The 24,382-nt window shown below is 43.2% G+C and overlaps 2 long non-coding RNA genes across 2 annotated transcripts; one reads left to right on the forward strand and one right to left on the reverse strand.

The window, feature by feature from the left end:
• Nucleotides 1–8,981: 8,981 nt before the first annotated feature.
• Nucleotides 8,982–17,504, reverse strand: Gm31631. The gene is made up of 3 exons (XR_377657.3): nucleotides 17,430–17,504; nucleotides 17,155–17,252; nucleotides 8,982–9,101 (listed from the first exon to the last, which is right to left on the reverse strand). It is a non-coding gene; the product is annotated as a predicted gene, 31631 (long non-coding RNA).
• On the forward strand, nucleotides 14,933–18,951 carry Gm31579 (predicted gene, 31579). The gene is made up of 3 exons (NR_157241.1): nucleotides 14,933–15,004; nucleotides 18,070–18,182; nucleotides 18,504–18,951. It is a non-coding gene; the product is annotated as a predicted gene, 31579 (long non-coding RNA).
• Nucleotides 18,952–24,382: the final 5,431 nt, after the last annotated feature.

The following is a 24,382-nucleotide window of genomic DNA, read 5'->3' on the forward strand; positions in this document are numbered from 1 at the left end:
CATGCAAATTGGAAGAGAATCAAAAACGAAAACAACAACAACAAAACCATCCAAAAATGTATCTGTGGAAGGGTGAAGGAGCAGTTAGGCTCAGAGGCTTGTCTCAGACAGTACTTAGCTTATTTTCTTCCCAGTTCTGTGGAGACCCCATTCAGAGAACTCTAATGCAACTCCAGCTACCGTTTTATTTCAATCAGGCCCATAAAAGGAGGCATAAATATAAAAGGAATTGCTCGCTGATAATCTGCATATTAAAATTAGTGGGTTTTCTGCCACATCAACCATCAAATCGAGAATGGTTTTCCAAGGGCTGGAAACTACCCTTGTGGGCCACATGGACGCCGAGTTTATCTCTGTGAAGGGTGAAACTTAAAGACTTTAAAAACATCTGCCAGGACGGAGCGGCTGGGCTGATTCAGGACCTACTTGGGCCGGGTCTCAACCTCTGAAATGAACGCGGACCTGATTGTTCTGATGTGGGCACAGTCAGGCAGCCAGGAAATGGCTTCAGCAGACCCAGTGTCCTACAGCAAAGCTGCTCCAGGAGAGGGGGCAAATCAGAAGGCAAATTTTCTTGGGACCCACCGTGGACAGACTGAGCAGGGCCTCTGTTGCCTTCCACTTTGGAGAAAGGGGGAAGGGGGTCCCTGAGTGGAAGCAAAATGAGCTAGAGGATCAGATTTTAAACAAAGAAAATTTGTAAAAATGAAAAAACAAAAAACAAAAAAACAAAACCTCCCACCAAGTTACATTAACAGCAACATTGCAGATCCTGCTGAAATATGAAAATGTTGGAAATCCATCAGACGTTGTGTGCTCAGATTAGCTTCAGATCCGGGCCTGGCACCCAAAGGTCCCATTCCCTCCCAAGTCTTTGAAACCATCTTTTTGCCTCTTTCTCCCGAGCAGTCAGAAATTCTAGGCACAGAGGTGGTTTGTCTATGTTAATGAGAAGGGGGAGCTGTACTCCACACTGGAGACCAGAGAAGTGACACCCCCCCCCAAAAAAAAAAGAAAGAAAGAAAAGCAAGATGTTATGGCCAGACTATGCTCTGCCCAAAGCAAGCACAAAAGGTGACCTTGTCCTTCTTAGTTCTCTAATTGGAGAGCAGGGACTGAGTATGCTAGAGCTGAAACTGCTCTGTGGACAGTTTTCTGGGGTTACCCTGTAAAGGCTGAGATTCTTTAGATCACTTTTAGGTTGGAAAAAAATTTAGCTTATTCCAGTTCACTAAATAGGGTATGAGTCCTTATTAGGTGATTATACTGTGCTAAGTACTGTGAAGTACTGTGCTAAGTACTGTGAGGACAGTTAAACCTGTGTGGCTGGACCCCACCCCTGTGTGTGTGTGTGTGCTTGTATATCTGTGTGTGTGTGTGTGTGTGCTTTTATATCTGTGTGTGTTTGTGTACATGTGTGCTTGTATATCTGTATGTGTGTGTGTGTGTCTTATGGTGCTGGTGTACCTGTGTGTGAGTATGTGTGTATGAGTGTGTGTGTTCTGGTGCTTGTGTATCTGTGTGTGTGTCTATGTGTGTGTGTTATGGTGCTTGTGTATCTCTGTGTCTATGTGTGTGTGTTAGTGTTATGGTGCTTGTGTATCTGTGTGTGTATGTCTGTGTATGTGTGTGTTATGGTGCTGGTGTACCTGTGTGTGTGTATGTGTGTATCAGTGTGTGTGTTGTGGTACTTGTGCATGTGTGTGTGTGGTGCTGGTGTACCTGTGTCTGTATGAATGTGGAGGCCAGAGCTAAGCCTTGGTGTTGTTTTTCAGGGGTCACCCACTTTGCATGTTGTTCATTTGCTGTTCTTTAGTGTGAGAAGGGGTCCCTTACTGGATCCTGGGGCTCAGAAATTAAGCTTTCCTGAATGCCCAGCTGACGTCAGAGATCTCCCCTCTGCTTCCCCAATGCTAGAATTTCAAGCCAGTGCCACCACACCCAGCTTTGCATGCGGGTTCTGAGGATTTGACTTCTGTTCACATAATCAGGTGGCAGACGTTTTAGAGGCTTGCAGATTCCTAGCCTGTGACTGTGTCTTTGCCATTGTCTCTCTCCAGCTCCCACACCCTGCTGCCCTCCCCCCAGTCCACTTGTCACTGGCTCTTCAAGCCTCCTTTGGGAGCTAAGGCAAGAGAGAGTGATGTCTTGCCACAAAGACTAAGAACCTATTTGTATATCCCTAAAGTTTTATATTTTATTGATCCCTACTCTGTGCAGCAATCTGATAGCTCAACAGTGAAGAGCACTTACTATTCTTTTAAGGGACCTGAGTTTGGTGCTCAGCAACCTCATGGTGGCTGCTGGCCATTTGTAACTCCAGCTCCAGGAAATGCAACTCATCTGGTCATCACTGGGCACATGGTACACACACACACACAGGCACATGCACACACACACACACATGCAAAACACTCATACATATAAAATAAAAATAAATATTTTTAAAACTCAACCATCTTGAATAATTATGTATATTTATATTTTGTTTATTTTTTTAAATTTGCCTGAGTTTAAATAATTCAAAACTCCTTCCTACACAGGCCCTAGTGCCCCTCCTCCATGATCAACACCATCAGTTTCTTGGGTACATAATATATGCCTAGGATTTTTAATATAACATTGTAAATAATTAATAAGATTTGTTGAGAATATCATACACTGTCTCTCCATCATATTCACCCTTTATTTCTCCAACAGCTCCCCAATCCATGACCCCAGATTCCTACTTCCCCTTTCTTACAGAAAAAAAAAAAATAACCTGTCTAATCCAGTGAACAGTGCTCATCTACTCATGGGGGCCATCTGCTGGGGTGTAGTTGACCCACCAGGGGCTTCACCCTTCAAGAAAACTGACCATGTTTTCCACAGAAGACATTATTAACTGTCAATAACTCCTCCCTTAGGGATCAGGACTCGTGATCCCCTCCAGCCCCCACACTGGAGTGTTGACTGGCTTGATTTTGTACCTGTCTTGTATGGCAGTCATGGCTCCTGTGAGTTCATGGGTGTAGAGGCCCTGCCATGTCCAGAAGATCCTGTTTTGGTGTTTTCTCTGCAACCTCTGCTTTTACACTTTTCTGCCTCTCTTCTGAGACAGTCCCTGAGCCTTGTGAGGATAGGTCTGTGGCTATGCACCCCACTGGCACTTATTCTCTGCATTTTGACCAGACCTGAGAGTCTGCCTTATTGTCCACTGCACAAAGAACCTTCTATGGTGAAGTCTGAAAACTACAGTAATCAATGGGGAGAGAGAGAGGCATAGACAGGACGCTTTGATCCTACATTGGTCTAGCACAATAACAATAGTAGGTTTACCCTTGCAATCTCTCCAACCATGGCTTCATAGCCAAATTTACAGTAGCAGGCACATGTCTCACCCTGTGGACTGGATCTTCAACCCAATAAAAGAGAAGCTGGTCACCTCAGAGCACTCATGCCACGACTGGACCCAGCAGCACCCCTTGTCACATTGGCTACTATTGCAGCTTGGAGGGCTCACAGCTGGGTAAAGCTGTTAATGGCCTCCCTGGCAGCCCAATAACCTGGCACTTTGAAGCCAGCCAACAGGGAGGAGGCTTCCTGACTAGTGCTGACATGATTTCCCCATGTCCTGAGATCAAAGTATGTCATGTTGTCAGCAACAGGGTTTTACCATCAAGTTACGGTGGGCAACCAAGAGCAATGGTAGCAGCCTGTACCCTTTGTGTGTGTGTGTGTGTGTGTGTGTGTGTGTGTGTGTGTGTGTGTGTGGTGAGCGTTCTTGGGGTTACCCCCAACCAGGCACCTTACACCTGGAAAAGGGCTTTTTATCTGGAAACCTATGGATTCTGGAAGAAGCACTATTCCATGTAAGGTATTCCAAACTGTTTTATAGGGACACAGGTGTGTGTGTGTGTGTGTGTGTGTGTGTGTGTGTGTGTGTGTGTGTGTATGCGCACATGTGTCTTATATGAAATAGTAGGTGTCCACATGTCTTTTTCAAATATCCTTGGGGTTAGGTTTCTCCCTTCCAACCCCCTTCTTTTGTGACTTCATCTCTTTGCCATCAGAAGTTCTGATCCAGATGAGAATTTAAGTGTAAGAGCTGAGGTGTGAACTTACCTAGCCTTACAGGGAGAGTTTTCTCAAATATTCCCTGTAATACAAACAGTTTGCTGTATAACCAACTTGCTTTGAATAGCTTGAAATGATACCTAGGTCATGTCCTAAATGCCTTAGGCATACCTACATCCTCTCCCTATGCATTTGAGATCTCTGCGTTCATCTCAACCTCTGAGATGCTTCCTGTTTTGTTGTACTGAGTTGCTATTTACTTATGTGTGGACCCCCACACTGCTTTGATTCTTGTCATCACTTACAGCAGGCTTTGAGTGGACACATTTAAGTTTTCCAAGTAAGCAATCATGCCATTCACAAATATTACTTTGACTTTCTTCTTTTCAAGATGTATATTTCCAACTTCTTTTGTTTACATAATTGTATCTGCTAGCAACTCCAGAATATAGTACAGAGCAGTAGTAAAATTTAAATATCTACATTGAATTTGTTAGAAATGAAACTTGGGTAGATGACGAATTTTATCGGGTATCTTTCCAACATCTGGGAGACTATGACAGTTTTTCTTTCTACAATCGATTAATATAGTGAGTAACAATCTGGTAATCAATAAAGAATGGCCAGCCTCGGATTGAAGACTGCACAGCCTTGGGGTAACTCCTACATAGTCTCTGGGGCAGAGACTTTACAGGTAGTTTTTCCACGTCTTTATTTCTGAATATTTAGGTTTTTTTACTTCTTCTCTTTAACGCAGAAGTTATTTAATCGTGAGTGTTTTTAGGAACACGAGTCTCTTGTCTTAACAGCATCATTGCGACCATAGACTGTGACTTATACTGTTTCTCCCCTGTAGGTTCTGTTGATATTTTCTGCTGTTACAGACAACCGTGTCACTCACTCACAGTGCTCAGATCTCTAACACTTGCTGTGTCTGAACTATTGGCCAATGATCTTGTTTCACACTTTACTGGAAATCACAAAGGGAACATTGAAGGACAACTCCCAAATTTTCATAGTAACTTCTTACTGCCTGCCAGGATCTGAAGAGTGGGTGTTGCTCTCTTCACCCACCCAGCTATGGAACTGACCTTGTCTTGTTTACAAACCTATGTATGTGCATGAGGTCTCACCACACTTTCTTACTCAAAGGTGCTGCCCTAGTAATTCTCCCCGCTTTATTCCATATCAACACCTTCTCCTCTGTAGCAGGTCTAATTTACCAGTATACAACCTCAGCATTACATTTGTTGCCTTAAAAGTGAAAATGTAAGATCGAATTTGCTGCTTCTCACAGTGCTTGCCCCCCCCCCTTTAATCTTCCTTACCTACTTACCACTTAACGAAACTCCTTGTAAGATGGTCCAATCCCATACCCTCCCATTATCAGTGAAATCTATTCTAGTTAGTCTGTGGGTTCTAACACACCAGTGACTTCTGTGGAGCACACCCTGGGTTCCCATAGAATCTGACAGATGGGTGCTACAAAGAACAACAGACCTATCCCTCATCATGGAAATGATGTCTTGGCTTGTTCTATAAGACACTGTATACTTAATACCCTCCAACTTCTCTCACTGTTCCTTCTTAGTCTCCCTTACTGTTTCCATTTTGCCCCTTTCACCTCATAACACTGACATGCCACAAACCTGGTCCAGATTCCCTTAATCCCCTCTCTTTCTCTTCTACTTCAATTTTTTTTTGGCTTTAAATAACATCTGAATGAGAAGGACATAGCCACCTGTCACCCCGTTCTCAGCCCGAGGTGATTGTCTCCCAGTTTCACAGCGTTAAATGGCATTTATCTCCAAAAGTTCTCAAGTGCGTGCCTTCCCCCATGGTGACTGCACTGAGCATCACCACATGTCAGATATCGGCCTATTATATCTCTAATGGGTGCCTCAAACATGCTGTGCCTAAACCAAAATCCTGATTTTATCTACCTGGAGAGCCTTCAGTCAGTCATTAGAAAGCATCACTACTGTGCCAGATGGGTGTTTGCCATAGCCATAGCAAGAGACGATGCCAGAAAATGGTGAGGAGAGAGTTTCTGTGTTCACCTTTGTGGTCCGTGTATTACCTCTTTTCAAGCTCCAGTATAATGCTTTGACCTGAAAAAGACCTCATCTGTGTGGATTCAGGGACTATCCTCTGCCCTAATTGAAGTCAGATGACTGGCTTGTGGGTTTCTCTCCCCCTTTTCAGAGCTGCCTTTTAACAGCTGTGGTCTATTGCCAATGAGTTATCAGTGGACAGACATGAGATTCCTTTATGATGTTAAATGACATATTACAGTGTTTCTTCCACAAACTACAAAAGCCGAACATCATGGACAATATTAAATCTTGTGCGGCGGTTAGTCATTCCATAAAATACATGTTGATTTCTGAACTATAACTGCATGATGAGTTTTGGCCATTTTCCTAACATATGCTCCATTTCATGAAAAAATATTTTCATAGAATTGGACGATCTTCATTAGTTTCACATTTTAAGGCAATATTAACAGCGGCAAGAATTGGACCTGACCTTAAATGTTGGAAATGGATCAATCATTATTAAAACACAATTAAATTAAAATTAAGACCTACCAATGTAATAATTGATTCAGGCAAGGGTCATCCCCAGATGCTTCATCCACTTAATAATGCATCATATGGTCTCATGATCACACAGGATATCTGTTAGTGGAGAGGATTGCAAGATAGTTGCTAACTAACTAAACCAAACTGACAGGGTGAGTTTTAGTCTCACTGTCACGCTGGGCTTCTGGATGGGATGGGGAAAACGTGATGACGTCAGAATTCTTAACAAAGGCAAAAATGATAATAGTCAAAAGGAAACGCGAAAATCTGGCAAAACCGCTGCAGTTATGAAGGGGGAAGTCCAGTATCTAGGAATATTCACTTAGGGCTGAAGAATTACAGCAAGTGGGACTCACTTTCAAATAGCTGGGAACACGGAAGAACAGGAGGCTCCTGTGAATGAGGCAAACGTACTTAGTGTTGCTGCATTATGAACGTAAGATGATAATTTTATGGTACATTTTTTTTTTTAAAAATTGCAAAGCACATGAATGGAAGAATATCCTAGGGAACGGACTTCCCTTTACCTTTGAAGGTTTCCAGGATGTTTAATTGTTTCTCCGTGATGGCGGCCATCCCTTATGTTCTGATTTCAATCTGTTACCTCTCATTATTAATCATACCAGTTGTACATAATACCAATTACCTTTCTTGAACATCACTATTATGCAAGGATGTTCTTCACATTGAAACCTTCCATCCTGAAGGGAGGATGGCAAGACTGAGGAAGATAAGGAAACTTACAAGGTTTAGGAAGGTGCTAAGTTACAGGACTCAAGAGCCCTCTCCCCCAAAGTGATGACTAATCTTGGTTGTTAACTTAACCAGGTCATTCCAAGTGGGATAATCCACCCTGTGTGGAAGTGGCACCCTCTGGTGGTTGCTCAGGTAAAGGAAGTCCCAGGGGAAAACATGATTGTTTTGCCTCAGTGCCCCCACAGCTCATCAGGACAGCCAGTCCATCTACCCAAAGGGGAACCTCGTCTATCTTATCGCCACCACAGCTGCCATCTCATTCTTCTCTTGATATAAGAACTCAGCTTCTTTGGGACATTCCAACATGCACCGAAGACAGCTCTTCTCCAGTAATCTTCCAGGTGTTCACCATAGTACTGATGACATGTCCAGCCTCCAGGACTAAGAAACTGCCAGGTTCTCTCCAGGGCAAAGTCAGTCATTTTTGGAAGATCCAAACTGTGCCAGGTAAAACAGTTGAACAAACCTCCTTTTAACATATACTTAGTCTGTGGGTTCTGTTTCTAACTGTGACATCTATGTCTGTATGAGCAGTGTCTTACTGTGGAACTGCCTGAAAGCTTCCCAGGAAGCTCTAGGAACACATTACCCATGTTGAGTTGGGATTCTCAGTGATGTAGTTGCCCAGGAGTCACCCATGCCCTGTATGTATTTTATATCCATGCCCCATAAGTAGACCCCACCCATGTTTCTGTAAGCACCCTTATTCATGCTCCTGTAAGTAGCCCTTCCCCATGTTCCTATAACTCCAATAATTTCACTGGTTCACAAAGCTAGGCCTGGTGAAACTGGTGTCCTGTGTGGGATGATTAGACATTGTTTGTATTTCCCATGAAAAGACACACAGTACTTCCTATACAGTCACCTTTGGATTCTAGGGTCTAGGGTAGACAGCACTGATTGCATTTTCTAGATACAGAAATACAAATAAAAGTCACGTGGTTTGTTAAGGTCTTCTGAAATTTTCAGTGGTGCCATTTGTGTTGTCAAAGCCTCTCAGTAGGCCCCACTTTGTGTCTGCAAATGGTAGGAGGCAAAGTCAAGGGTGAGGAGATGTTTCCCCTCAGAATCAGATAGGCTGAGGTAATTCAGAGGTGGGGAGGTCATTTCCCTCAGAATCCCTTTTTATTTTATTTCCCAGTCTTACCCTGTCCTTTTATCAGGCTGGGAAGCAAGTCTAATATAAATAACGTCAAAAAGACCAGAATTGCACCAGCCGCAAAGGTTGAAGGGAACACATAATAGTGAGGGAGTAGAGCTGAGTAGAGTTCTAGAACTGTAGGCCTGATTGGTGGAAGTGGGTTTTTGGAACATAGCTTAGAAAGAGAAGCCCTTCTCTTACCCTCTGTCTCCACAGGGCGAGTGAGTGACTTTGCTCTTCCTGATGTGAACTCCAGGCCCACAGGAACGGAGGAAGATGATCATGGAGTGACGCCTCCTAAACTAGGAGCGGAGATAAATTTCTTCTCTGTAAATTTTTCTCCCCAATGTTTGTTTCAGTGGCAAAAGGAAAACAAAACAAAGCAAACCCTTCTGGTTAGTAGGGTCACACCCTGTAGACCCCACAGCTTTCCCTTCCAGTCTAGCTGTAGTCTTGTACCTGACATTGAGTATTTCTGTTTTCCTTCCCTGTCCTCCCCAACTGTAGATCCACTCTTCTATCCTCCACTCCCACAATGTCATCTTTGCATGTTCCAACCTCTCCTGTTAATTGAGACAAGTGTTAGAAACAAAGCAAGCTCTCTGTTTCTTCCATGTAACATACACTGGATCTTCACTTTAGAAAAGGAAAGGAAAGAAAAGGAAAGGAGAGGAGAGGAGAGGAAGAAGAGAAGAGAAGAGAAGAGAAGAGAAGAGAAGAGAAGAGAAGAGAAGAGAAGAGAAGAAGAAAAGAAGAGAAAATAAAAGAAAAAGAAAGAGTGAAATAGGAGGAAAATGCAAAAAAACTTATCTTATTTTGGAATCTTTTCCCCAACCCTTTAAATCTTATTGTCATTTGCAATTTTGGGTAGGCACTCTAGGGCCCCACGTGCACTATTTCATGTGTGCGTGTGTACAATGTGCAACGTGCTATGTTCCTTGTGAGATGAAGACATTGAGTCTTTAAAGATTGTGGCTTCAGTGGATCACACTGCTCTTTAAAATCCAACTCCCCAGAATGTGGAGCTTTCAGTGGCAATGATTATCTCCTCGGATATGAGGGCTAGCTCTTGAAAACAAACTATAAAACTACTTAACATAGAAGCTGTAGATCAATAAATGTGAGCAAGACATTCGCTGAAGATATCAATTCCTTGTGTACACACTTCTTTTCATTACCGTTTGATCATCCAGTTATTTCATAGTGATCATAGAGGAAACTAAAATAATGCACAGTGTGTTTCAAGTTGAAAGGGGAGGCAATGGTCGAATCCATTTGGATTCAATTCTGCTGCAGCTGATCTTTTGTAGAAATGAGGTTATAATGGAAATGAGTGTACACTTGTACACTAGAGGGAAACATATATAGCCTTTAAAGTCATTCAATTTATATTGCCACTCAGTTGTTAAAGTGTTGGTGAAGCGGCATGGATATAGATACAGCACCAGTGACAGCTATAAAGATAAAGCCCGCGCATTGTAACTTCTCAATTTAAGCACATAAGACTAAATTTTGGGAATAAATCATGATAACAGGCAGGCACTGCATCCATATGAAAATAAATAAATGTCTTGTACTATCAGTCCATTAACCCATAATGAGTAGACGCTTTATCACCGCTTTGTAGAGTTCTTCTGGAATACCTTAACACATTGGCCTACAGATAGTGCAGATTCATCTGGTTGCTATGAATTAATTTTATTAACTTAGAATCGGACTTCCTTAGGACCCAGTAGTTAGGCATGGCTGAGAGAGTGTGGGACAGATCCCAGTACATAAGGCAGCCATGTGACAAATGGATGAGAGATGCTCTGTTTCCCCTTCCTTATCCTACAGGAGGAAGAGTGAATAAGGATTATATAGAGATGGTGGGAGGGAAGAAACCTCCTCAGGGCAGAGTGGTCAGGAGCATTCAGATGATTCCTAGGGCTCTGCCATTTAATAAACACTATGAGAAAAATGCCTGGCAGCAAGGGCAGGGCATGGAGTGCCCTACACAATGCATAATGCCACTTCTGCAACTTAACACTAGAGGCATCGCAAGATCCTTTGGATCCATAGTTCCTACTGTGCCCTTTTTCCTTGGCTTTGGCTCTGTAGGAAAGCTCAGAGCAGCAGGAGGAGGGTTGCTTATGGAACAGCCAGGACACTTCTCTGGGTGGTGTGGCGACAACGATGGCCAGCCCACCTCCCTCCAGCTGAAGATACTGCACAATCGAGTATCTAAGAAACAATGGGACCAAGACCGCTGAGCACTACCAATCTCTCTGCTAAAAGCTGATGATACCTGAGCACAGACTGGCAATGGGCTTACAATTTCCTGACCAAAGACAATACCACATTCCACCCATTAATGGAGAATCAAGGTGAAGACATCATTGAGCACACGGCATCTCTGGCCCACCCCTCGGCAGTATGCCCAGAAAGCGAGAACCACAACCTCAGCTTTTCTCAAATTCCCACCAGTATCAGGTGATAATACAACTTGTCTGCACTTTTGATATAACATTTCATGAATGTCAGAGCTTCAAGAACTTTAGAGTGTGTAAAGCAAGGCTTGGAAGGATACAGTGACAAGTTCAAAGTCACCCTGACTGCTAACTGCAGAATTGGGGTCCAGGTCTTCTGTTTCCTACAAAGAAAACACACGTTACTCCTGCCAGCCTTCTCCTACCCGCAGGCAGTCAATCCCTGGGTCTTCAGTGAAAAGAACTGAGAACTGGGACGTAAACACAAATGTGTACACACATGCTTAGAGCATAGTGGTTACAATGGCGAAAGGGCAGAAACGACTCAAATACCTACCAGTGAATGCATGGCTAAATACTATTCTGAACAATGGAAGATTATTCGGCCTTAAAAAGGAAGGATTTTTATTTTACATTCATGCTTCCAAACATGCTAATCTTGAAATCATGCTAAGTGACAGATGCCAGACCAAATGGATAAATACTGTATGATGCTACTTATCTGAGGAACAATGAACAGTTAAATTCATAGAAAGATGATAAAGTAAAAAAGTGTGGGAAGCCACATATACCATTACAAGGTGGCGCTGGCTACCGCTGGCCACCACGCATAAGTTTGGGTAAACAACCAATGTGTACATATGCAGTAAAGTTTTTTGCCGAGTCACTGCCTGGCCTGGGCATGTTAATGAGGTTCTGTGAGGTTCTGAGAGCATAACCAATCGGATGTAGACATGTAAATGAGGTGGTAAATGCATAACCAATCCGGGTGTGAGACACGCCTCTCTTAGGCCTATATAAGCAGCACCAGTTCTGGGCTTGGGGTCTTTTTGCCTCTGCAATCAAGCTCTTCCAATAAACGTATGCAAAAGGATCCTGTTGTGGTGTCTGCTTTGCTGGCGAGTCGGGCACTCATAGAAAAGTAATTTCCAGGAGCTGGATGGAGGAGACAAAAGGTCAATAGTGATATCTGGATTCTCTTTTAGAGGGTGGGAAGTTCTGGGGATGCCAAGAGCAGTGGTTTATGACATTGTCAATATATGTTCATTGAATTCCAAACCTACAGCTTTCCAGATGAAATAAGAAACAGAAGTAATAAACAAAAAAGAGTGATTTCCAGTTTCCCATTATGGCCAACGACATCCTTAATTCCTTATTCTCTTTGCCCTGCCTATTCCTGTTCTCTCACTAGTCCTTTGGGGTCTGGAAGGAAGGCAGACCTCTTGTTCATCTCCAGGTATGCTACATTTTATCCCCAGGGAATGTTTATGTACAGATACAACTAAATCGAGAAAACAGGACTCTGTGCTTGGCAAGGGTCCTAGTGAGGCCTGAGTGTGGCCTGGAGAACAGAGGGTGACATCACAAAGGAAATGTGTCCAGAAAAGAAAGGTTAGAAAATAGTGGAACTGAATCCAAGGCTGATACGGAGCAAAAGCACCAGTGATGTCCCGATGTCAGCACCCAGGCATTGCTGCATGGGGAACCACAGCATGCTGCTTTACCTGGCTTTCCTTTGCATGAAATGAGAGTGTCCCTGGATTGATTTCAGGGTTGTAATGATTATATATAACCTCAGTGTAGAATAAGTATTGGTTCCTCCTGCATTTCACTCAGTATTTTTTTTCATTACTTCTTGAAAGTTCCAGTTCACATTAGTCCTCTGTTCACCAGCTCTAATGTGTGTGTGCGCATGTGCACATGAGTCCTGTTGTGTGTGGAGGTCAGAGATCAATCTCAGATGTCACTTCTCAGGAGCTGTCATCATTTTCCCCCTCTCTCCATCTCTATTTTGCATACTCTTATGGTTTTGCTTTGTTGTTTTGAGATAGGGTCTTTCACTGGCTTAGAGCTCAACATCAAGCCCTAGAATCTTGCCCCTGCTTCTCCAGAAAAGGCATTACAAACATGCACCACCATGCCTGATTATTTCTGTGAGAAACAGGTGTAGAGGAATTTTAATCCAGTAAACATGTCTGCTCTGGCAGGAGAGCCCATCGAAAGTCCTAGGTCTATCTAATCCAGCCAGAATGAATTCATACACTGAATTACAGTATGATCTGGCTGGAATACAAACACACCCTTAGTACACACCTTTAATCCCCAACAATGAAAAGCTTAGTTTGTAGAAGGAACCTGCCATGCTTGAAAATAATGTCTAATTGAGGGGCAGACAAGGTGATGAATCAGAGATTTGACAGAATGAGGCAGAGATAGGATGCATTCAACTCAAATGTGAAATCACAGGAAAGAAAGGCTACTTAAGAGGAGAGAGACAGAGAGGAAGAAGAAGAGAGAGAAGAAGGAGAAGAGAGAGAGACAGAGAGAGGAAGAAGAAGAAGAAGAAGAAGAAGAAGAAGAAGAAGAAGAAGAAGAGGAGGAGGAGGAGGAGGAGGAGGAGGAGGAGAGAGGGAGAGAGGGGGAGAGAGAGGGAGAGAGAGAGAGGGAGAGAGAGAGAGAGAGAGAGAGAGAGAGAGAGAGAGAGATTGGCAGGGCAGTTTTACCAGGACTTTTACAGAGAGAGGTGGCAGAGAGAACAAGCTAGACATAGGTGAAGACAGAATGAGCCAGAGAATGAGAAAGAGCCAGAAGATTAGAACAGATTGTCAAAGTTAGAGTGAGACCAAGCAGAGCAATTCAGAGAGAAGCCAGATTGAATCAGTCAGCTTAGAAGATTAGATTGTATGGGCCTAGGTCTAGAGATAGTTACAACAGAGAAGAAAATGCTCCAGGCTCAGTCTAAGCTATGTATTTACATAGCTTGGGTACAGCTCTCATCTCATCTCATCTCATCTCATCTCATCTCATCTCATCATCTGAGGACATTTAAATAAAAGCAACATTTTCATTTACTAACAGACCAGACTCAGTCCTCACACAGCTCTGCAAGTGTTTCACTAACTGAGCCACCTCCCAGGCCTTGCTGTGTCCATTTTTCAACTGCAATCATCTCAATAGTCCCCTGCATGCATCAGCACACTGCTGTTCTGACTTTTGTATGCTTCATCAAGTAAGGTTGAAGACATTTGTGAGGAAAGTCAGGTCTTGTGTCCTTACTGCTAATTTGCCTACTCTGGATTTCTTTGCTTGCTAATATCCTGAGCCATTGTTATCACCGTCCTTCTGTCTGGAGAGTCTCCTGTAGCCAAGGGTGGGTGTGTAGGGACAAATGCTCTTGGCTTTCCTTCATCTGGGGTGTCTCTACTTCTTCCTCCACCTCAAAGGGACACCTTCCTCTCAGCGCTTTCAGCACCAGTGTCACCCTCTCTGTACTTCATCCCTCAGATAAGGAAAGGCTGTGGAGGCAAGGCAGCTCAGCCGATAAAGCACGTGTGTGCCCATGCTCATGCTCAATAGTAATAAAGTTTGTTTTAAATCTGCCATTCAAATCATTCTTCCCCTACAAGCAATGTATCACTCTCTTTGCTTTCCTTATATAATTTTTTCTTGAATAATTTAAGCGCCACAATCCTTTTTATCTGCTGGGGAGCCCTGTCAATACAAATACTTGGTTTCTGTATTTATGATTGTCTCACAAGTCCCCAAGTCCTGTTCTTTTATAACTATTTCATTTTGTTGTTGACATTATATAAACTCTAGTACTCTGTCCTTCAGTCCACTGATGGCATTTATTTGTTGTATCCACCAAGAGATCTTTTTGGCTTGGGATGTTGTTTTATGTTGTGTTGTTGTGTTTTTGTGTAGGCAGCCGCTGGCACCTAAGAGATGGCGCCGGTTTCCAGTACACCGTGGCCGTAAACAACACCACTGCGCAGGCGCCAGCCCGAATCTGGCACCTACCCCTCCCGAGAGGGTGCATGCAAATTAAGGTACCGGCAGACTGACCAATCCCAGGAGGACACATAGCCCTCCCCAGGGCTGGGGTGTATATAAGCAGTCCTCCCTGGGTTCCCGGAGTTCCCGTAGCATCAAGGTGTTCCTGCAATAAAGCTGTTGAGAAGAATCCGACCATGTTGCGGTTTTCCTTGCTGGACAAGGTGGGCGCGACATTTTTGTCAGGTTGTCTGGGTTTGGTTACTTTATTTTCAACTCTATATTTTGTATTCTGATCTTTCTGTAGCTTTTATTTCTTGACTATTCTTTTCTGTTATCTTTCATTATTTCAAGTAAGTTTGTTGTTATGTGTTGTAGCAACTTAGTGGTGGCCAGTCTGAAGTCTCTTTCAATAAGTTACGTTCATACGTATATTGGGACCAGTTTACTTTCTTTTCTCTACCAGGTCATGATTTCCTGGTTTGCAATTTGATGAGTGGCTTTCAGTTACTCCATGGATAGTCTGGGTACTTTATTAATAGACTCTGGGTCTCATTAAACCTTAACTTGTATCAGGTGCTCTCCTAATTTAAGCCCGTGTAGGTTCTGCCATGGTCTCCTGGTGCTTCCCCATGGCCTTTCTGGCTCCTGAGCCTGGTGACACAGTTTTGTTCCCCTGTGCCCTTCTGGTTCCACATGGGCTCATGCTAGATCCTGGCTTTGTCCTTAGCCTGCTCTTTACACTGAAGATAGTGAGTTTCCTGCTTCATCTGTTAACTATGCAGGAAGGAAACATCCTTTGTTGCTGAGTAGAAAGCAGAAATCTCTAAGGTCTGAGTAGCTCTCTGTCATTGGTGGAGGCTCAGGCTATTCTTGGCCTAATGTGCCTTTACTGCTATATGAAAAATATAAGAGCCCAGGCTTGGGTTACTTTTCATTCATAGGTAAAGGGCATTACCAGTTGTGGCTTATTCTTAGCTATTGGTTCTAGACTTGGAAAAGTGGTCTTTCTAGAGCTGCTGGCACAGGACAAAGAAGGTCACCTCTGCTGTGGAATAGTGGGGAGGGAGAGGAGTCACCCTTCTTAGGCTCTGGGGTAGCTTTTATTGAAGGTCCATGGGCCTGCCACTGCTCAAGAGCACTGAGCAGAGACTGGGCCACCTCTCCTTTTGTCTTGACTCTACTGCAGGCAGGTGCTGTCCACTAGGCTCCTACTTAGCTACTTTATCAGGGCTCGGATGGAGGGAACAAGCTTTTTCTGTAATTTTTTTTCCTTTGTATTTCTGCTACTGTGGGATCCAGCTTGTGGCCCCTCTGTAGCTGGTCTAGACAGGTAAGAAACAAACAGAGATCCCATGGAAAGCACACTTTTTCCCTCTCATCTTTCTGAGCTGTTTACAAGCATTGTACTTAGAGGTAGAGAGGGGCAAAGTGTGATATGTTATATATATTACTCCTGACTTAAAAACTCTTACTCTTCTTGCTTAAAGTGCAGGGGGCAAGATAAACTGACTGGCAAGTTATCTTACTGACTCTTGAGCTCACTTGAGCTCAGTTCTCCTTCCTACTCAGCGTTGATAGTCTCCTTTAGCTTGCAATGTGCAGTGACTTGAAAAATCAAATATGCCTCAGTACAGGTGAACGACAGGGCCAAGAAATGGGAGTGGGGGGGGGAGTGGGGGGGAGCGTGTGGAGGACTTTTGGGATAACATTGGAAATGTAAATGAAATAAATACCCAATAAAAAAAACATAAAAAATTCGAAAATACTGCAATAAAATTACATCAAAAAAAAAAAGAAGAAAAATCAAATATAGGAAATGTAACAAATCCAGGGTTAGAATTCTCTTTGAGAAAACCACAAAGAGGTTTTACACTAGAAATCAAAGATGCTCTTGCCAGATGTGTGGTCCTTCATCCTGCCTCAATCAAATGTGTATGACTTCATGACACATATTTTGTGTATTGCTTCTTACTTGAATTTTTCCTTCAGTCTTTTCCATTTTTACATTATTCCATATTTCTATAGTCATTTTGGAAAATGGTGGCATAAAAAGGAACTATATATACATAATATGGTTCACTTTTGCAGGTATTTAATAAAAAAAGGTTTCCATCACATTTTTTTTTTATGAAGCAGAAACCCATTTACCAGCAGCATTAAGATCAAGTGGATTCGGAGGACAATGGCTACACTCAAGACAGGGAGGAAAGAGGAGAAGGTATTCTAGATCGAAGACCAATATCTGTGGGTTAACATAAAAAAGGGGAGCCATACTGTATCTACCCTTGCAGTCCAGTTCCCATAGAGCCTGGTGAGGTCAGCAGAACACCCTAGAAAGCAGGGAGGAAGCCTGGTGTGCAAAGGAACCTACCTCCTTCCCGAGCTCTACTGTCGTCTCCTTCCACACTAATGCAGTCCCCTTTGCAGACTGCACAGTCTAGTAACTAGCAGACAGCAGCAATGGTGGACCTTGCAGGCAATAACAAAACAAAATAGTGAGTTTTGAAAGCACAGACTTCAGTCACTAACCTGTCGGCTGAAAGGATGGCTCATAACTCCTTCAGTCATCCACAGACCTGTGCTGTGACTCATCGCAACCAACCATGTCTGAGTGTTTTTCACATCAAATTTGGAGGTAGCCCCTACCTCTTGCTGTGGAAGAGTAAAGCAGAAGGCCTCTTTCTGAAGACTTCCTGTCTGGGTTTCCCCAGCTGCTGAAGAAAGGCTTGGAAAAAAAGCCATGCCTCTATGGTATCAAGTATACTCTGTCTCTGCCCGCTGCAGCCAGCAGAATTCAGCTGTGTAAGCACAGTTGGAGGTCGCTGCCAATCAATCATCTCTGTACAGACAGACGTCTTCCAGCCTAGTTGTTCCTGGCAGATGTCCACATCTATCCAAATGAAACTGCAGACAAAGTGAATGACACCTCCCGCTGCCCTCTATAACCCTCTGATGCCAGAGCTCTCAGCATCCCCACTTAAGCCACTCAGGTACCTAAGTGTCGGTCAGCAGTTCAATTAGAGGATGGGAAAAGAAACAGGTAATCCTTCTCCCCAATAGCCCTGATGTGAGGAGGGAGTGGCACAGTTCTCATTAACAGATTTGCCAATGTCTGGACAAGAAACCAGGCAGGCTCAGAGCACCTATTAAGGGCAAGCTGGCTTTATGGCATAGCCACCTCGGTTTCTGAGCTCCTATCCTTTATTTTATCCCTGACAAACAAGGCCTGGGGCAAGCCAATGAAGTTATTTTCAAATGGTGATCAGAATCTTGCTGTTTCCCTCAGGTCTCCCACTTTGCAAAGATTTGTCTGTGAAGTGATGCCCAGAAAAGATTTGAGCAGCCGTGCCAATTAGCAATGACCTTCAGCCCTGGGAGCACAGAGGAATCGCGCTCTGGGTAAGAGGAACGGTTTGTTACGATGGAAAACGCTTCTCGTAGATCAAATGGAGTCACTTTGGGCGAGTTAATATTCCATAAATAGAGATCACACATCCTCAGATGAAAGAGGCGAGAGGCCCCATCTCAGCAACGCAAGCCCCTTCCTAATTTACTCACCAGAATCAAGCTGCCTTAACCTTTTGTGGAGCGGGAAGGGCAGGAGGACAGACAAAGGACTTGGTCACACACAATAGTTAGCTTCTCTGTGATGTGCTTTCTAAACTTTGGGGATTAATCAGTGCAGATTGATGGTGTTGCCCAAGTTTGTCCTTGTGTTAGCTGTTCTGCAGGGGGTCTTCATGGATCTCGGTGGAATTTTTCTCAAGCTTCTATGATCAACTAGTGTGCTGGCTGGCAGGATCCCTGGCCTAGAGCGCTGCCATGGGAAGCTCTCTCCTACTTGGCCCCTCATCTTGCTTCAAGCCAGCCCCTGAGGTAGCACATCAAGAGAAAGAGAAGCCAAAACCTGGGCTTGAATCCACAGCTAGCACTCATCCAACATCCTGCTGACCAAGCGAACCATGTGGTCAGGTCAGGAGATGGCGAAGCAGAATTCACTTCTGATGTCACAGAGTGCCAGAGACGAGGACATAGATACAAAATGGATGAAGAGTTAGGGATACTGATGAAGTCTGTCAGCCATGGCGTGAGAAGACAGTGGGAGAACTAACCCGGGAAGAAGATGACCAGGCTCACAGTGAAGAAGACAGAACTTGCTCCCTGATCCTGTGTCTCCTGCCCGTGTTCTCTCATCCTTTCCTCAAGCACTGGAACATTTATTTGATGTTTGTGTAGGAACATTTGGTCTTGTCTGCGGAACCAAGGGTCTTTTCACCATAGGCATTTTGTGCATCTTGGCAGAGTTACAACATGTCTTACTTTCCCTTAGGAGAAATTAAAGATTCCTACTGGCTATTTACTCCCAGAAAGGATGCCCCAGAGTCTTAGTTCTAAGGATAGGGTGTTTCTAATCTACATTTTCTTTTTTTTGTCTTCTAATACTATGGTGAAAATAATAAAGTAAATATTGAAATCTCCTCAAATTTCTTTATATCCTGATGGTTCTGGCTGACCGTACACTTATAAAGACCACACCCTGAAGCTCTCACAAAGATCAGATGAAACGCTTGACTCCAGGGTTTAACTTGACCCAAGGGTTGGGAGGGGATGGTGCAGTCAGTCATTATGTCATTATGAGGGCAGAGAAAGAGAAAGGGGCCACATAATGCCACACAGGAGACCAGGCAGGGACCAGGGCTTTGTCATTGCTGGTGATATGCTAAGAGCTTCTCTGACCTCCTACTTAGCAGTAAATGAAAAACAAAACAAAACAAAACAGAAAGAATCCATGCAAGGAAACTTTCTCCTCTATTCTGGGCATTCAACACTACTAACCACTGACCTCCTGGGCCCTGTGCTACCGTTTTATGGTCTCCGAGGGCCTAATAAATCGTGGTAAATGAGGTGTATCACAGAAACTTATGCCATGGTGGTCAGGAAGGGGAGAGAGAGAGAGAGAGAGAGAGAGAGAGAGAGAGAGAGAGAGAGAGAGAGAGAGAGAGAATATCATAACTCTTCTGGATTTCTCCTGTCCCCTTTAGTCAGAGCAGGCCCTGGCCCATGGAGACGACCTGGAGTGGATCTCCCCTCATAGGGGGGATGAATCCACCCAGGACAGGAGGTTCTAGGATATATAAGAAAGCAGGATGAGGATGAGCAAGCCATGAAGAGCAATCCAGTAAGCCCCATTCCTCCATGGTAACAAACTTCAGTTCACTCATCAGTAGACTGGAAGTTCAAATGCAGGTCTAATTACAAATGACACTAGATAGTGACATCTCAATTGCTAATATAGTAGTCTGAATGTATGACAAAAGTGCAACATAAGCTTTTGATACATACAGCAACCCAAAGAGATCAATAACAATTCTGAGTATATTATTTAAAAATATAACACATAATATATAATATATATAGTACATATGTAATAGTATAATATACATAATGTATAAGTATAATACCATATATACTACACATATATTTTATAAAATATTAATAGTATTATATATAATACTATATATAGTTCATATATATTATGTAGTATATATTATATTATGTATTATTAGTTATATATTATGTATTATATATTATATCATAACTCATCTATTTATTATATAATCTAATATATATTTATATATATTAGTATCTGAAATAAATATTGTTTCATACTATCAAAATCTTGTGACTAAGTTTTAAAAACCTCATTGAATTTCTAAAATTTATAACCTCATTAAAAAATTAAAAGGTGGAAGTAAGTTCATTGATAAGTATAAATTATTTTTTAAAAAAGAATTAGTATAAAATAGTTTCCTCTGAATGACTGATTTACCTTGAGCTTAGCTGCACTTACATTGCCTCTTGCCCTTATTCAGACCTCTTCTAAGGAAATAAATCACCTTTTCATTCTAGAAGGAAATGGAATGATGACTACCCCATGAGAAGACAAAGGAGAAATAGCCCAAGTTCATAAAATAAGAATGGAAACCCCTTTCCTCCTGGTTGGCAGGAGGGTGTGCATACCTCACCGCAATACACCCTGAGTCTTTCAAAATCATTCTCTCTACTGCTGTTTTCCAAGGCTCACGAGTTCACAAAGCTGTATTGTCCACAGTCACCTCCCCCGAGAGCCCATGGCCAGGGATGGTGTGCTGTGTAGCCTAAAAGGGCAGCAGTTTGATCACATCGCAGAACAAGAACCAACAACAGATATGGATGTAGCTTAGTGATAGAGCACACCCTTAACATATACAAGGCAATAGTCCAGATTCACTGAACAATAATTGCCCATGCCCCCCTTGAATATACAGACCTAGAGATCTGCTTATGTTTTTCTTTGTGTGGCTCACTCTTGTCAAAAAGTTGTCATGCCATGTAGGGCTCCACATGCAATGGATTCAAATCTGGGAAGCAGTTGGGGGATTTTTTCCCCTTCTCTTGGGAAGCCTGCTTGATTGTTCAGAAGAGCCTCTGGGGAACCTTTGTTAAGCAACGCTGGGTAGGCAAGTCTTTGCTGAAACCCATGCTGTTCATTGGTACCTTGACTGGAGCTATTCCCACAGAGTGGTGTAGGTAGAACCCAGGTTAGAGGGCATTCATAGGAGAGTGGAGCGAGATGAAAGGGAGAAGTCAGGTTATCAGTTTCAGGGGGTTTGACATAACCAGAGATGGTAAAACTGGCCGTGAGAAGGGAATGATGTGAGCTGAAGAAAAGGGTCTGCCTAACCTTGTGTGGGGGATTACAGTAGATTTGTGTGTGAATGGGACAAGGCTGGGCAGGGGATAGTTTGTACTTAAGAAAAGATAGCAGGCACTGAAGCCTGTTTTGAGTGAGAAAGAATGGCCAGTACTCCACATGTCATTGAAGCATTTATCCCAGACAGCTCATTTATGGCAACCTGGGACGTGTGGCACCCAGGAATAGGTGCGTCTGGTAGGAGAATACAGCCACTGTAGCCTGTGAAAGTTCCCTCTGGACTGCCCGATTTTCATAATGAAATAAAGCATTGAGCTGAGATGAGGACCGAGGACTGTGAGGAGGAAATAGAAATGAACCATCTAGCTGAGCGGCAAGATAAACAGTCAAGACGCACAACTCAAAAAAGCTTATTTCTGGACTGTGACATGATATGTTTAAACTTGACCCAACAGACTCTAGCTGTCAGTTCAAGCTTTGAATTGTGATTGGAATTGTCAGGTGGTGACAACCTAATGCTTTCTACACACTGGGAAAGCTTAGAGTCTGTGAATGTATGTTCATAGCTTCTCAAATATTGGTCTACAGAAACAAAAATATTTTTAATGAAATAAAATAAAACAATTCTCCCAAGATGAGGATGGACCTGACACTAGGTCCCTTCAAAAGTTCTTTGTAACCATTTCAGGGGCTTGAGGAAAAACTGTAAGTCAAGAAGGAATGAGTGAGATGGACCAACATCCCTAGTGAGATATATAGAACATCATATTCCCATGTGTCCTCAGAGAACACTTACAATGGTTGGCAGCTGGTTACCACACCTCGTGGGCAGAGATGGAAACACACAGCAAGGACACCCTATCAAATAGGTTCTGCAGAGGACTTCCAACTGGGTTCTCAGTAGGAATAGCTCTCAAGGGGTCAAGATAGATAGAAGGAAGGCTCTCTGCTTCACAGCTCTTGCTCACTGCCCTGCTCACATTTCTGTGATGCTCCACTGCATGTCTTATGGTTCTTCTCCACCCACCCTCATCTTTGTAGGCACTGCTTTTTTCAAAACCTACTTTAATAAAGATTCTTAAATGTTTCAATCTCCCTTATAGCCCACCAAACAAAGGTAGGGGAGGAAGATGGTTAATAGGACAAAGGGTGTGTGGACCTGTTTGGAAGTAGTTCTTGGGGAAATTCTAATTTTCATTGTCAGGATACCAGCAGTGGAGTCCAATAGTGTCACCAAACACACATCAGCCGCAAAGGCTCAATCCATAATAACCTTGAGGCTCCCCAAAATTGGCACAAGTCTGAGAGGCAGCTGGCATACCACAAGGAGTTCTTCCGTGAGTTACTCACTATGAACTCACAAGTGAACATAAATGAAGACCAGCTTAATGCCACAAGGTGTGCCAATGCAAGAGCATCATCAGCAAAGACCAGGGGAACGTGGCAAGGTGAACCAATGCAAGAGTGTCCTCCTACTGTCTGTGGAGTTCTGTTTATATTCTTTCTAAACATCGCACGCCCTCTCAAGCGTCTACTGCAGCAAAACACCACATGCCCTTTCACAAAACAGTTTCCAGAAAAATACCATGTGTCTGTTTTAGCAAAACATCGCCTCATAAGACAGCTTCCAGAAAAAACAGCACGTGACACAACTGAGTCTCCAAAGAGACCAGAAATATCCACTTCATATCTCCCCAGTGAGAACGGGCATAAGAGAAAGTCTATGAGGAGGCAACTTCTTTGGGTGAGACCAGACAGGGCACTGCCCCAATTCATAACCTCAATTTAGAAGAGATTCAAGCGCAAGTATAAAAAGATGTGTTTGTGTCATCATGGCAATCTCAAGGCCCTTTGTAGCCATGTCCTATGCAAAGCTGAGCTCTGATGCTCTCTTGCTGGATGATTCTGAGCAGCCTCTTCACTCTCTTGACCTAGGTGTCCTGGTTCTTAAAATAGGATGCTGGTGGTGGCATCAGGGTTGCTTAGACGATTGCATTCCCTTTGCTTTGCTTGCTTAGTTCTTTGATCTAAGCTTGGGGAAGTGGGTTGGTACAGGTAAGAGTCTTCTAAACCACCATGGAGCTATCCTAGCATAAGGCTTTGCCTTAGAGCATCTTGTTGTGGAGAAAGGCTGTGCCTCTAAGAGACTACTGCTCTTCTTATCCACAGTTCAACTGTTTTATAAACTGGTAAGAGAGCAGCCCAGGAGCGGTAGCAGCTGATGGCTCTCACCAACAGAGCAACAAGAACATCCATTGATGCCAAGTTCATAAACGAGAAATACTCCCCCCTAGAAATGCTGAACACCAGAGCTTTCCTAATGATCTCTCGGACTGAAAGGGCTAACCGATTGAGATGTAGTTGAGTAACTCTGCTGGTTGTCTCTCCTGACAGCTCTTTCCACACCCAGAAAGTTAGCAGCTGAATGTCCAGCCAAGCCTGGGTACTCAGCACAGCCCAGTGCGAGCGAACCCACATGTTGTGTACAAGTCTTCCAAAGAAATAAAGACAAATAAAGATTGACTGAGGAGGAGAAAGGTAAAATACCTTATTATTTATAACTAAACAGAACTGTGGAGAAAAATATTTTTGCAAGATCAATGGCTGGATTTAGTAGTATAGGGTCTGTTTTAAATTTTTTTTTTTTTTTTTTTTTTTTTTTTTGGCCAGTTCACTCATGGGTAGTTTTATTTTGCTGAAAAGGCACAGAAAGGGGTTAGGAAAATTAACATTAATTCGATTTTATTTCTCTTGGCTACTGGCCATAGAGTTCAAATAGAGTGCAGCCTCTGGCCAAGTTCTGTCACAAGCAAAATTCAAAATACACAGCTTAACTCACTCACTTTTTTTTTCTGACATAAAAAGGGTAGAGCTGGGGGGAAGCAGAAAAAGAAGTATATCTTAT

The sequence above is a fragment of the Mus musculus genome, chromosome 6 (assembly GCF_000001635.26).
Source record: "Mus musculus strain C57BL/6J chromosome 6, GRCm38.p6 C57BL/6J".
Taxonomy (NCBI): Eukaryota; Metazoa; Chordata; class Mammalia; order Rodentia; family Muridae; genus Mus; species Mus musculus.